The following is a 12,355-nucleotide window of genomic DNA, read 5'->3' on the forward strand; positions in this document are numbered from 1 at the left end:
TTCCGATCCCCTTTCCGTTCCATCAACCGGTGATCCAGTTGGACAGTTAAGTCAATGAGTTCCTCACAGGTAGAAGGCAGTTGCACCACCTGTGCTCACACGTCCTTCAATTTCCCCCTCAGGCCCTGATAAAACAATGAAATCTTTTTCGGAACAGGCCAGTCTGTTTCTACAATCAGGCGATTAAACGTGGTAATGTAGGTCAATAAGTCTTGCGATCCTTGTCGCAGAGTCATTAACTCGTGAGCTAGAGTCATCATGTGTGATTTTCTATCAAATAATTTCCTTAACTCACAACAGAAATCGGAAAAATTATGTAGCACAGGGTCATTTCTTTCCAATAAGGGGATGGTCCAACTGGAAGCATTCCCTCCCATATAGGACATAAGAAAGGCTGTTTTGGACGCCTCGTCCTGAAAGACCATAGGCTTACATAGGAAGTGAAGACAGCATTGATTCAGGAATGTCTCAAATTTTTTAGGGTCTCCGTAAAACCTTTCGGGAGGGGCGAGAGGAATACCCTGGTTTTGGATTATGTGTACTGTTGGATTAGCATCGGTAGAGGTGGATGGAGCCACAAATGACCCCCCTGGTTGGAAAGAAGGAGGCGGGGGCAAAGTGGCCGGTCTAATCAATGGTTTCACTACGGGATCCTTATGCGCAAGATCAGACATCTCTCTGCGCAAGTCGGATACCTCTTTATATAAGGCTTGATTCTCTGCGCGAGAGGTCTGGACTTCTTGTTGCAATTCCGAAAAGCTCTCCAGTAAGGAGGTAAGGATGGTGTTAGTATCCATCGTCTAGGCTGGACGGTATTCTTGGGCTTGTCAATCTGTCGGGATTGAAAGCAGCACAAGAACACGCATGCGCCACTAACCTGAATCCGATGGCCAGCAGAGACGATATGATGATAGTCCTCCCAACTCCCCTCGGCACAATACCCAATAATGGAGTGGTCACCAATATCGGAGTATGTACGGAAGGGAGCCGTGAGGTGTACTGGCAATGGGGTGTCTGATGCTCCATTTGTATTCTGATCGGGATATACCCACGAAGGCACTGGTATCGATATACTGCAGGGGGAGGAGAAGACAGAGAGGAGAAGATAAGTACAATAACCTGTGATTGCCTGAACTCCCTTCCCCTCTGTCGCTAGACTCACCGACTTCTCCACACCTGGTGCCGTGAATAAACAAAGATAATGTTTGTGACACGGTATGGGGAATCTTGCCAAAAGTACTGAGAAGTTAATCTACACTTCTCTGTCTTAGTACACCTCCGTTGCAAATAGTAGGTTCTGTTGCACTCTTCACACGAGGCGTTAGATATACACGCTTCGTATAACCACAATGCTTCTTGTGGGTAGAATGTTCTAGAAGACTAAGGGGTTCTATTCCACTTAAGTCTGTTAGTAGATAGACCAAGTAACCTCAAAGTAAAACAAACAAAAAGATGTGCACTCCGCACTTGATAGACAAAAAGGTTTGACAGGGCAACAAAGGAAAACACTGGAGGCGAGCCCGCACTCCACTGGTATACTTGCAATAGTTGAAAACACAGAACAACAACAGGATACGGCTTGTATCTCACGAACCCACAGGAACTCTGACCTCGCAGGCTCTTCGTCGGCGATGCGGTGACACAGGAACTCTGACCACGCTGGCTCTTCGTCAGCGAAGCTAGGAAACAGGAACTCTGACCACGCTGGCTCTTCGTCGGCGATGAGCATAGATGCAACGAACCCCGACAGGGACACACCATCCGGCTCGATGGAGTACCCAGAAACGAATTGACAAGCATCGTACCGTTCTCTGGGAGGAGCTTAAATAGAGTCCTCCCATTTTCCCGATCTCCAGCGCCGCATGGCCTTCTGGGACATGTAGTATTTCCTTAAAGGACGCTCAACACGGAGTCTTTTTCTCCCTGCTACGCCGGCATTGGCGATCGCTACAGTACTCCCTCTCGAGGACAGCCGTCCCGGCGGTCGACCCGGTTTCCCAGGGTTTCTCTCGTGGAATTGAGCCACCAAGTCAGGACAATGAAGATTATCCACCGGTTCCCAGGTCCGGTCCTCATGTCCGTAACCTTTCCAATCAACCAGGTACTAAATCCTGCCACGCACCATGCGAGAATCCAGGATAGACAAGACCTCATATTCTTCCTGACCTTCAATCTCCATCGGTCGAGGGCGGTCCGGTAAACGAACGCCCGGAAGGCAAGGACGTAAGAGTGACACGTGAAACACAGGATGTATTGACCATGACACAGGTAGAGAGAGTTTCATGGCCACGGAATTCACCACCTCACATATACCATAGGGACCAACAAACTTAGGTTTCAATTTACTAATCCCTTTCAGATGTAGGTTACGTGTGGAGAGCCAGACCTAATCCCCAACCTTATACTCTGGTTCTGGGGACCTTCTCCTGTCAGCAAACAGCTTTTGGGCTGCTTGGGCCTTTTCCAAACAGTTCCGAGCATCTATCAGGATTGCCCTATGATGAGCATGATGTTCATGAATGGTAGGGACCAAGGATTCAGCCGGCCACTCAAAGGGAAGCATGTTTGGGTGAAAACCATAAAGGCAAAAAAAAGGAGAACATCCCAAGGTGGCATGTACAGCATTGTTGTAAGCGAATTCCGCCAACCACAAGAGGGTGGTCCATTCCGTGGTGTTTTGCAATGAAAAACAGCGAAGATATTGTTCAAGCGTTTGATTCAAACGTTCCGTTTTACCATCCGTTTGCGGATGATAGCTGGATGATAGGCGTGCGTCGATCTGGAGGATGGTACAGAGAGCTTTCCAAAAACGTGACGTGAATTGTGTCCCGCGATCCATTATCAACACACTCGGTAATCCATGCGCTCGTACAACGTGTTGTAGAAAAACCCTAGCCAGCTCCAAAGAGGAAGGCAGACCAGGCAAAGATATAAAATGTCCCATTTTCGTAAGATGGTCAACTACCACTAGAACAACTGTTTGATTTTCGCAGGGGGGCATCTCCACAATAAAATCCATGGACAAGGTATGCCATGGTTTGGGTGGAATCGGTAACGGATGCAGCAGACCCGGTGGTTTAGCGTGACTGGATTTTCCTTGAGCACAAATCGCACAATTTTTTACGTATTCCTTCACGTCAGCTCGGACACCAGGCCACCAAAACGACCTTTCCACGGTAGCGGTGGTCTTGTAAATGCCCATATGTCCACCCAATACAGAATCGTGGGCTCAGTCCAACACCTGGAGCTGTAACTCGGTCCGGGGTATGTACAATGCATGAAAATGGTATGCTAGCTGGTCCTTTTCGCATCGGTGTGCTGGCTCTTCTTGGACCCAGGGCGGTATGTCCAGGTCGGACAGGGCAACTCTGACGTCTTCTAGGAAGTCTTCGGAAGTTATCAAGGCAATAGAGTTTTCCTTAAGAATTGAAGGGGGTTCAGAGGGAGCGATCACCTCCCCTTCCCCTAACCTGGAGAGTGCATCTGCTTTTCCGTTACGTGTTCCAGGTCTATATTTGATCACGAAGTCGGAAAAGAAAAGTGTCCACCTCAGTTGACGGGGAGTCAATGCCTTTGCCGTTTTCAGAAACAACAAATTACGGTGATCCGTAATTATTTCCACTCTATGGAGTGCCCCTAGGAGATAATGTCTCCACTCCTCACACGCTCTTTTGATGGCAAGGAGTTCTTTGTCCGTGATGGTATAATTGACTTCACAGGGCGTGAGCTTCTTTGAATAATACGCCACTGGATGGAGCTGCCCTGTGGAAGGGTGACGTTGTGACAAGACTCCACTGAGGGCATACTGGGATGCGTCTGTTTCAAGAATGAATGGCAGCTGAGGGTCCGGGTGTCTCAGAATGGGTGCTTGGGTGAACCTCTCCTTAAGAAGTTGGAACGACCTCTCTGCCTCTCCTCCCCATGTAAAAGGAACGTTCTTTCGCAAGAGGGACGTGATAGGATGAATGATCTTGGAGAAATCCTGAACGAATCGCCGATAATAATTGGCAAAGCCAAGAAAGCTTTGCACTGACTTGACGTTCTGCGGCGTTTTCCAGGTCAGTATGGCATCGACCTTCCTCATGTCCATCCTGAAACCTTGAGCGTCAATCACATAACCCAGAAAGGCTACCTCCTGAACATGAAAGAGACATTTCTCTAACTTGGCGTACAGCGAATTATGTTGTAGCCTTCCCAACACGGTCTTTACATGTGTGATGTGTTCCAAAAGAGATGCTGAATAAATCAGAATATCATCAATGTACACCACACAAAAAGATTCCAAACACCCCCTTAACACCTCATCCATGAAAAACTGGAAGGCAGCCGGGGCGTTGCAGAGGCCAAAAGGCATCACCCGGTATTCGTAGAGGCCGAATTTGGTCCTGAATGCAGTTTTCCACTCGTCCCCCTTTTTTACACGAACAAGATGGTATGCTCCACCGAGATCGAGTTTGGTGAAATATCGAGCTCCTTTCAATTGATACATCAAAACGGGGATCAGGGGTAGAGGATACCGGTTCTTAATGGTCACTCTATTGATGGCTCTGTAGTCAATACAGGGTCTTAACTCTTCGCAGTCCTTTTTGGTATAAAGAACATGGGCGAAGAGGCAGGAGAGGTGGAATGTCGTATAAACCCAGTAGCCAAATTGTCCTCAATATAGGTCTTCAGATACAGGGTCTCTTTTTCCGTTAAAGCATAGACCCTACTGCAAGGAATATCCGCACCCGGGACAAGATCTACACGGCAATCATATGCACGATGAGGAGGTAATTGGGTGGCCTTTTTCTTGTCGAACAAGGCATGAAACTCACGGTACTCAACCGGCAGGACCGTGGCACAGCAAAACAAGTCCACGGTACGTGCACTAGCCAAATAAGTAGCGGGTGAGGGTTCAGGTATGGAGTTACAGATCACCTTGTTCTGACAATGCTCCTTACAATATTCGGAGGACATACTAACTGTTCGTGAGGACCAGCTCACGAAAGGATCATGTAACGTGAGCCAGGGCATACCCAGGATAAGACGGAATTGCGGGGCGTCAATGAGATCGAACTGGATATATTCGTGGTGATCCAACCCGAAGTCCATCAATAAAGCGAGGGTGTGGTACACTACAGGGCTCGACGAAAGGACTGTTCCGTCCACTGCCTTAACGGTCTCGGGCGTCCGCTTCTTTTCACAAGGGATACCCATCCCGAAAGCGTAGTCTTGGTCTATATAGTTTCCCGTGGCCCCTGAGTCCAACAGGGCATCGACTTGTAAAGGGTTATGGGCCGTTATCCATAGTGACACCCTCACGTTCATATGGGCGACTGTAGGCTGAAGGGTGTTTGCAACAAAAGGGGAGACCATATTAGGTGGGTATCTCGAATCAGAGGTCTCATTCTGATCCGAGACCTTCAGTTTCCCGACGGCTCACTCGAATTCAAGGCAGCCTGTACTCGGGGAAGGGGATTCCTTCCTGGAACGGTATTCCTGGCTCTACACTCTTTGATAAAATGTCCCCATTTGCCGCAATACAGACAAAGTTTAAGTCTCCGTCTCCTATCCTTTTCTTCCATGGTAAGAGGACCACGAATCCCTCCGATCTGCATGGGTTCAGGTCCTTCAGGAGCCTTGGTTTTATCCTCACCCCCCTGTCGGGGTCTGGCCATGGGGTAGAAAATCCGATTGTCTCCTCTGTTCCGATCCCCTTTCCGTTCCATCAACCGGTGATCCAGTTGGACAGTTAAGTCAATGAGTTCCTCACAGGTAGAAGGCAGTTGCACCACCTGTGCTAACACGTCCTTCAATTCCCCCCTCAGGCCCTGATAAAACAATGAAATCTTTTTCGGAACAGGCCAGTCTGTTTCTACAATCAGGCGATTAAGCGTGGTAATGTAGGTCAATAAGTCTTGCGATCCTTGTCGCAGAATCATTAACTCGTGATCTAGAGTCATCATGTGTGATTTTCTGTCAAATAATTTCCTTAACTCACAACAGAAATCGGAAAAATTATGTAGCACAGGGTCATTTCTTTCCAATAAGGGGATGGTCCAACTGGAAGCATTCCCTCCCATATAGGACATAAGAAAGGCTGTTTTGGACGCCTCGTCCTGAAAGACCATAGGCTTACATAGGAAGTGAAGACGGCATTGATTCAGGAATGTGTCAAATTTTTTAGGGTCTCCGTAAAACCTTTCGGGAGGGGCGAGAGGAATACCCTGGTTTTGGATTATGTGTACTGTTGGATTAGCATCGGTAGAGGTGGATGGAGCCACAAATGACCCCCCTGGTTGGAAAGAAGGAGGCGGGGGCAAAGTGGCCGGTCTAATCAATGGTTTCACTATGGGATCCTTATGCGCAAGATCAGACATCTCTCTGCGCAAGTCGGATACCTCTTTATATAAGGCTTGATTCTCTGCGCGAGAGGTCTGGACTTCTTGTTGCAATTCCGAAAAGCTCTCCAGTAAGGAGGTAAGGATGGTGTTAGTATCCATCGTCTAGGCTGGACGGTATTCTTGGGCTTGTCAATCTGTCGGGATTGAAAGCAGCACAAGAACACGCATGCGCCACTAACCTGAATCCGATGGCCAGCAGAGACAATATGATGATAGTCCTCCCAACTCCCCTCGGCACAATACCCAATAATGGAGTGGTCACCAATATCGGAGTATGTACGGAAGGGATCCGTGAGGTGTACTGGCAATGGGGTGTCTGATGCTCCCTTTGTATTCTGATCGGGATATACCCACGAAGGCACTGGTATCAATATACTGCAGGGGGAGGAGAAGACAGAGAGGAGAAGATAAGTACAATAACCTGTGATTGCCTGAACTCCCTTCCCGTCTGTCGCTAGACTCACCGACTTCTCCACACCTGGTGCCGTGAATAAACAAAGATAATGTTTGTGACACGGTATGGGGAATCTTGCCAAAAGTACTGAGAAGTTAATCTCCACTTCTCTGTCTTAGTACACCTCCGATGCAAATAGTAGGTTCTGTTGCACTCTTCACACGAGGCGTTAGATATACACGCTTCGTATAACCACAATGCTTCTTGTGGGTAGAATGTTCCAGAAGACTAAGGGGTTCTATTCCACTTAAGTCTGTTAGTAGATAGACCAAGTAACCTCAAAGTAAAACAAACAAAAAGATGTGCACTCCGCACTTGATAGACAAAAAGGTTTGACAGGGCAACAAAGGAAAACACTGGAGGCGAGCCCGCACTCCACTGGTATACTTGCAATAGTTGAAAACACAGAACAACAACAGGATATGGCTTGTATCTCACGAACCCACAGGAACTCTGACCTCGCAGGCTCTTCGTCGGCGATGCGGTGACACAGGAACTCTGACCACGCTGGCTCTTCGTCGGCGAAGCTAGGAAACAGGAACTCTGACCACGCTGGCTCTTTGTCGGCGAAGCTAGGAAACAGGAACTCTGACCACGCTGGCTCTTCGTCGGCGATGAGCATAGATGCAACGAACTCCGACAGGGACACACCATCCGGCTCGATGGAGTACCCAGAAAGTAATTGACAAGCATCGTACCGTTCTCTGGGAGGAGCTTAAATAGAGTCCTCCCATTTTCCCGATCTCCAGCGCCGCATGGCCTTCTGGGACATGTAGTATTTCCTTAAAGGACGCTCAACACGGAGTCTTTTTCTCCCTGCTACGCCGGCATTGGCGATCGCTACATAAAGGTACCCAGATGGCCAAATCCCAAAACTAGAGACATAAAAACATTTTGGCCAAAAATTACTCAGAAACAGGAGGAAACTGAGACCAACCTGCAATGCCTATCCACCCGAGGTGCATCCCCGATCACATTGACTTTGTGGCTTCCCTTGCTACGTTTTTTCTCCACAAATCATCACCTAAGGGATATCCGGCCTTGTGAAGCTGTTACTGGCTACAGACCCTCTGCCTCATCCTGCTGAAGATTATTGACTTCCATTTTGACAGCTAAGTTTGAAGGTAGAAATCTTTACCACGGCTTCGGTCTAAGGCCTTCAGACGATGACGCTCCCTCCTCAGACACCTCCTGAAGCCTTGCCCCACTGAACTCTACCTTCTCATACACTTTTTCTCAGAATTTCTTTCAAGTCCGAAGGAAAGCGCTGACCGGGCCCAATTCACTCCTTGTATCCAAACTGTGCTCTATCATGGTCAGCCATATTTTCCGCTTTGATCTTTTAAGAGCTAGATTTTACAACTTTACAGATTAATTATTCCGGGTCTACTGATTGGATGTTTGTTGTTTTGGTGTCAAATAATTTATTGAAGTGTACTTAATTTTTAAAAACTGGTTTTGGATTTTTCTTGTGTTACATACTCACTTTGTTACTGTCTGTTTGCTGCATAAATACTTCACACATTGGGCCCGATTCACAAAAGTAATGAGATAAAATCCTAACTTTATGACTTTCGATATTCACAAAAGGCATTTAGGAGTAGTAAAGATAGGATTCTTAACTTTACTACTCCTAAACTGAGACAAAATCCTAACTTTATGACCTTCGGTATTCACAGAAGGCATTTAGGTGTAGTAAAGTTAGGATTCCTAACTTAACTAGTCCTAAATGCCTTTTGTGAATACCGAAAGTCGTAAAGTTAGGATTTTGTCTCAGATTACTTTTGTGAATCGGGCACTTTGCCTCTAAATTAAGCCTGACTGCATTTTTTTGCACCAAGCTTCCCAGTGTTAAACACAGGTTAATTTAGTAACTTTTTGTGCTTTACCCTGCAAGAGATTGTGGCTGTTGCTTGACAAAGGCTCATGCCCCAGCCAACCAACAACCCAATTTCACACATTGGTTGGAGCGGTGTGATTCACACTTGTGTTTTGCAGTGCCGCTCAGTGATTTTGTGTACACAACCGTCCCATATCTGAGACCAATTAGAATTTTAAATTGGCCTTTTTGCTTTTTCTGAATTCTCTCCCTGGCGGTTGTGCCTGGGAGAGAAACAACCTTTACATCGCGGATGCTACACTGCAATGCAATCACAATGCTGTTGTTACAACGCAAGTCATTACATCGACTTGCAGTAGATGGCGCTCAACCATAAGGAATAGTATAGTTTACTTTCCAACACCTTCCCTACTGTTACATAGGCTGGAGTTGGAATAGTAAATGATACATTTCTAATGGTATGGCGCCATCTAATGCAAGTCGATGTAATGACTTGCATAGTAATGCCATTGCGTGGTAACAACGCGGTCGTTGTAACAATCGCATTGTGAAATACCGCATAGAAACAGCACGCGTTGTACAGTGCTATATTTGCCTGAGACCATACCTGCAACAATGGAGTTTGGGCTGGCCAACATGGATACCAACACTGTGGCCCAGCTCAAGGAATTCTGCAAGGAGAGGGGACTTCCAGCTAAGAGCACCACCCGTCAAGGTGATACTCCAAAAGGTGCTACGGGTCTGGGTAGAAGCTCACCAGTCATTGGTTGAAGCCACGGGGGATGATAAGATTGTAGAGCCCGAAGAAGTTCCTGTGATGCCACCTACAGTTGTTGGGGATGAGTTGAGTGGAGCACCCTGCCAGGACAGAACTCTCTTACTTAAGATACATGCCACAAGCTTCGCGCAGCGGACACGCGCAGACTGCTGGTAAACTATAGCGCTACTGTGCAACTTTTACGTATGCACTGCTAATTGTGTTTTTAAGAAAACAAATTTCACTGAAGTTTCTTCATTTTAAATTGCGTCACATTTGTCTGCACTTACCTGCTTCCTCACTTGATCGGCACTGCTCCCTGGTCCACCACGGGTTGTCCCGATTGTGTGGAGGGAGTATCGGGCAACTTTCACTACCCACTTCCTGGCAAGCGACCGGAGGGGTCGGAGCATCTCTCTTACTTAAGATACATGCCACAAGCTTCGCACAGTGGACGTGTGCAGCGGGCACACCACCGGCGTGCCAAAGGCAAGCCGGTCTGCGTCCATCCGCATCCGGCCGGGGCCAGTGGCCACGACCCCTGCCCCATTCCCGAGGGACATTATGAGCTACTCGCAAAAGCAATTATACGAGCTCCATCCAAGCTCACAATATGATTGTAATCCACATAATCTGGTGGAAACCCCAGACTCTTATTGCTCCTGCTGTAAATATGTTTTTGATATACAGGCAAGTAGGGATTACACCACTAAAGCTACTGAGTCCACCAACAAAGGTTCCCAGAAGCGTTTCCCTGCTAGGTGTAATGTTGCTCCCCCCAAGGAATTCACCTCCTTCAACATCCATTGCAGATTGCTTCCTAAACATAAGAATGACATCTTTGAAGTCTTGTGTAATAAACAACCTGATGCTATTTTCCTTACGGAAACGTAGCTACAAGAGCTCTGGTCCCGATGTCGTTTCCGCCCTGCCCACCAACTACTTGATAATCAGGAAGGATCGGGATGCCCAAACTGGCATTGCGGTAATTTTTAACAACTCATACACCTGCAAATGGGAGGCCTTGCTCTTCAAGGGTTGCGAGACCAGCTCATTCAAACTCTCCCTTACACCCCAACTTACATTCTCTGGGATTTTGATCTACCGCCCACCGGGGCCAGCAGGGCAGTGGGCTGCGGCCTTCCCTGAGCTTATCACCCTCTTTCTGTTGGACGCTACAAACTTCACTATTCTGGGAGACATGAACATCCATTTTGATGACCCAACATGCACAACAAATACTTCGCTGACGGTCAATCTGGCAGCAATGAATATTCTTCTTTGCAATTCAGGTACCACCCACATGGCGGGTCATCTACTGGACCCCACTTTTTCTAACCTATCTAACATTTCATGCCAGGCAGCTCTCCCAGTACTCCGGTCCCATCAATGTTTGGTCGGGTTTGGGGGGGTCTACCTTAGCCACCAAATCAAGGTCTAGAAACTGGAAGAAACTAGACATAGATACTTTTAACCAACACCTATCTAATAACATCCCTGCTATCTCTTCAGTCAATCTAGCAGACTTTGGCGCCATCCATTCCTGGGTTGCAACATCCACTGATGCGTGCCTCCCATTAGCCATTAAGAAAGTGAACAATCACCAACCTCCTGCCCCATGGTTTTCTGAAAGGCTAAAAACAGAAAAATCCAAATGTAAAGTGCTAGAAAGGCGCTGGAGGAAGGATTATGTGCCCCGAACTTAAACTGGCTTACAAATTAGCAAAAAGGAAGTACCATTCCCTATGCAACGCTGCCCGAGCTGAATATGTGAGTAACACACCATTACAACTCCAAGACCCTGTTCAAACTAGTTAAAGATCTTTCGGGCGCAGATTGCCAGCCCATCCCTCCTGTGCTCACCGAAGGCCAATGTGAGGGCTTAGCCAAGTTCTTCATTGACAAAGTAAGAAAATCCACTCAGCACTGAACGTAGGGACTACCGATATGGGGCAGCAAACTGTGAACTATCCCCCTGCATCAGTCAGTCCGGCTCCACTGGCTAAGCAGACTCCCGTACCATCCATCACTTTAGGAAATTGGTTACCTATGGATACCAGCTCTTTTAAACGTATTTTAACCTGCCTTCAATCCGGCTCTCTTAGAGATCCTCTTCCCATTGCCAAACTTCAGAAACTTGAGCCATCATCACTAAAGGTAATCATGGATTTGCTCAATGCAACCCTGCAGGAAGCCGTTGTTCCATCTGAATGGAAACATGCCATGGTCCTCTCACTCCTGAAAAAAGCCAACGCGGATCCAGCGGAACCATCCAATTTCCGCCCAATCTCTTTACTTCCAGCTTTTTCTAAAATATTAGAAAAACATGTCAACCAACAATTGACGCATTTTGTTAACTCCCAAAACGTTTTACAGACATCACTGTCTGGCTTCAGAGCTGGTTTCCCTACGGAAACCACTCTGTTATGAGTCACGGAAACATTGCACCGCCGTCTGGTTAAGGGTGAAACTGTGGCTCTCATACTGCTTGATTTGAGTGCTGCTTTCGACACTGTGTCTCACACCACCCTACTTAAAGCTTTACAATCACTGGGAGTTGTCGGGATAGCACTCAAATGGCTCACTGACTTCTTGACCGACCGTACTTTTCATGTCTTTTCTCCGCCAGCAGCTCCAAACCCCATGCCTCTTCTCACGGAGTCCCACAGGGCTCCATTCTCAGCCCACTATTGTTCAATGTTTACGTCAGGCCTCTGGCTATGATTGCTGAAGATGCTGGGCTGTCTATGTTTTCCTACGCCGATGACACCCAACTAATCTTCTCCCTTTCCACCAAAGAAGCATCCAAGCCATCTTCTCTCCAAGAAGGGCTACAAAATATAGCCGGTTGGATGCAAGCCAACTTGCTAAAACGTAACAGCGAAAAAACTGAAGTATTCATTTCTGGAAAAAACAAA

The sequence above is a fragment of the Lissotriton helveticus genome, chromosome 7 (genome assembly GCF_964261635.1).
Source record: "Lissotriton helveticus chromosome 7, aLisHel1.1, whole genome shotgun sequence".
NCBI lineage: Eukaryota > Metazoa > Chordata > Amphibia > Caudata > Salamandridae > Lissotriton > Lissotriton helveticus.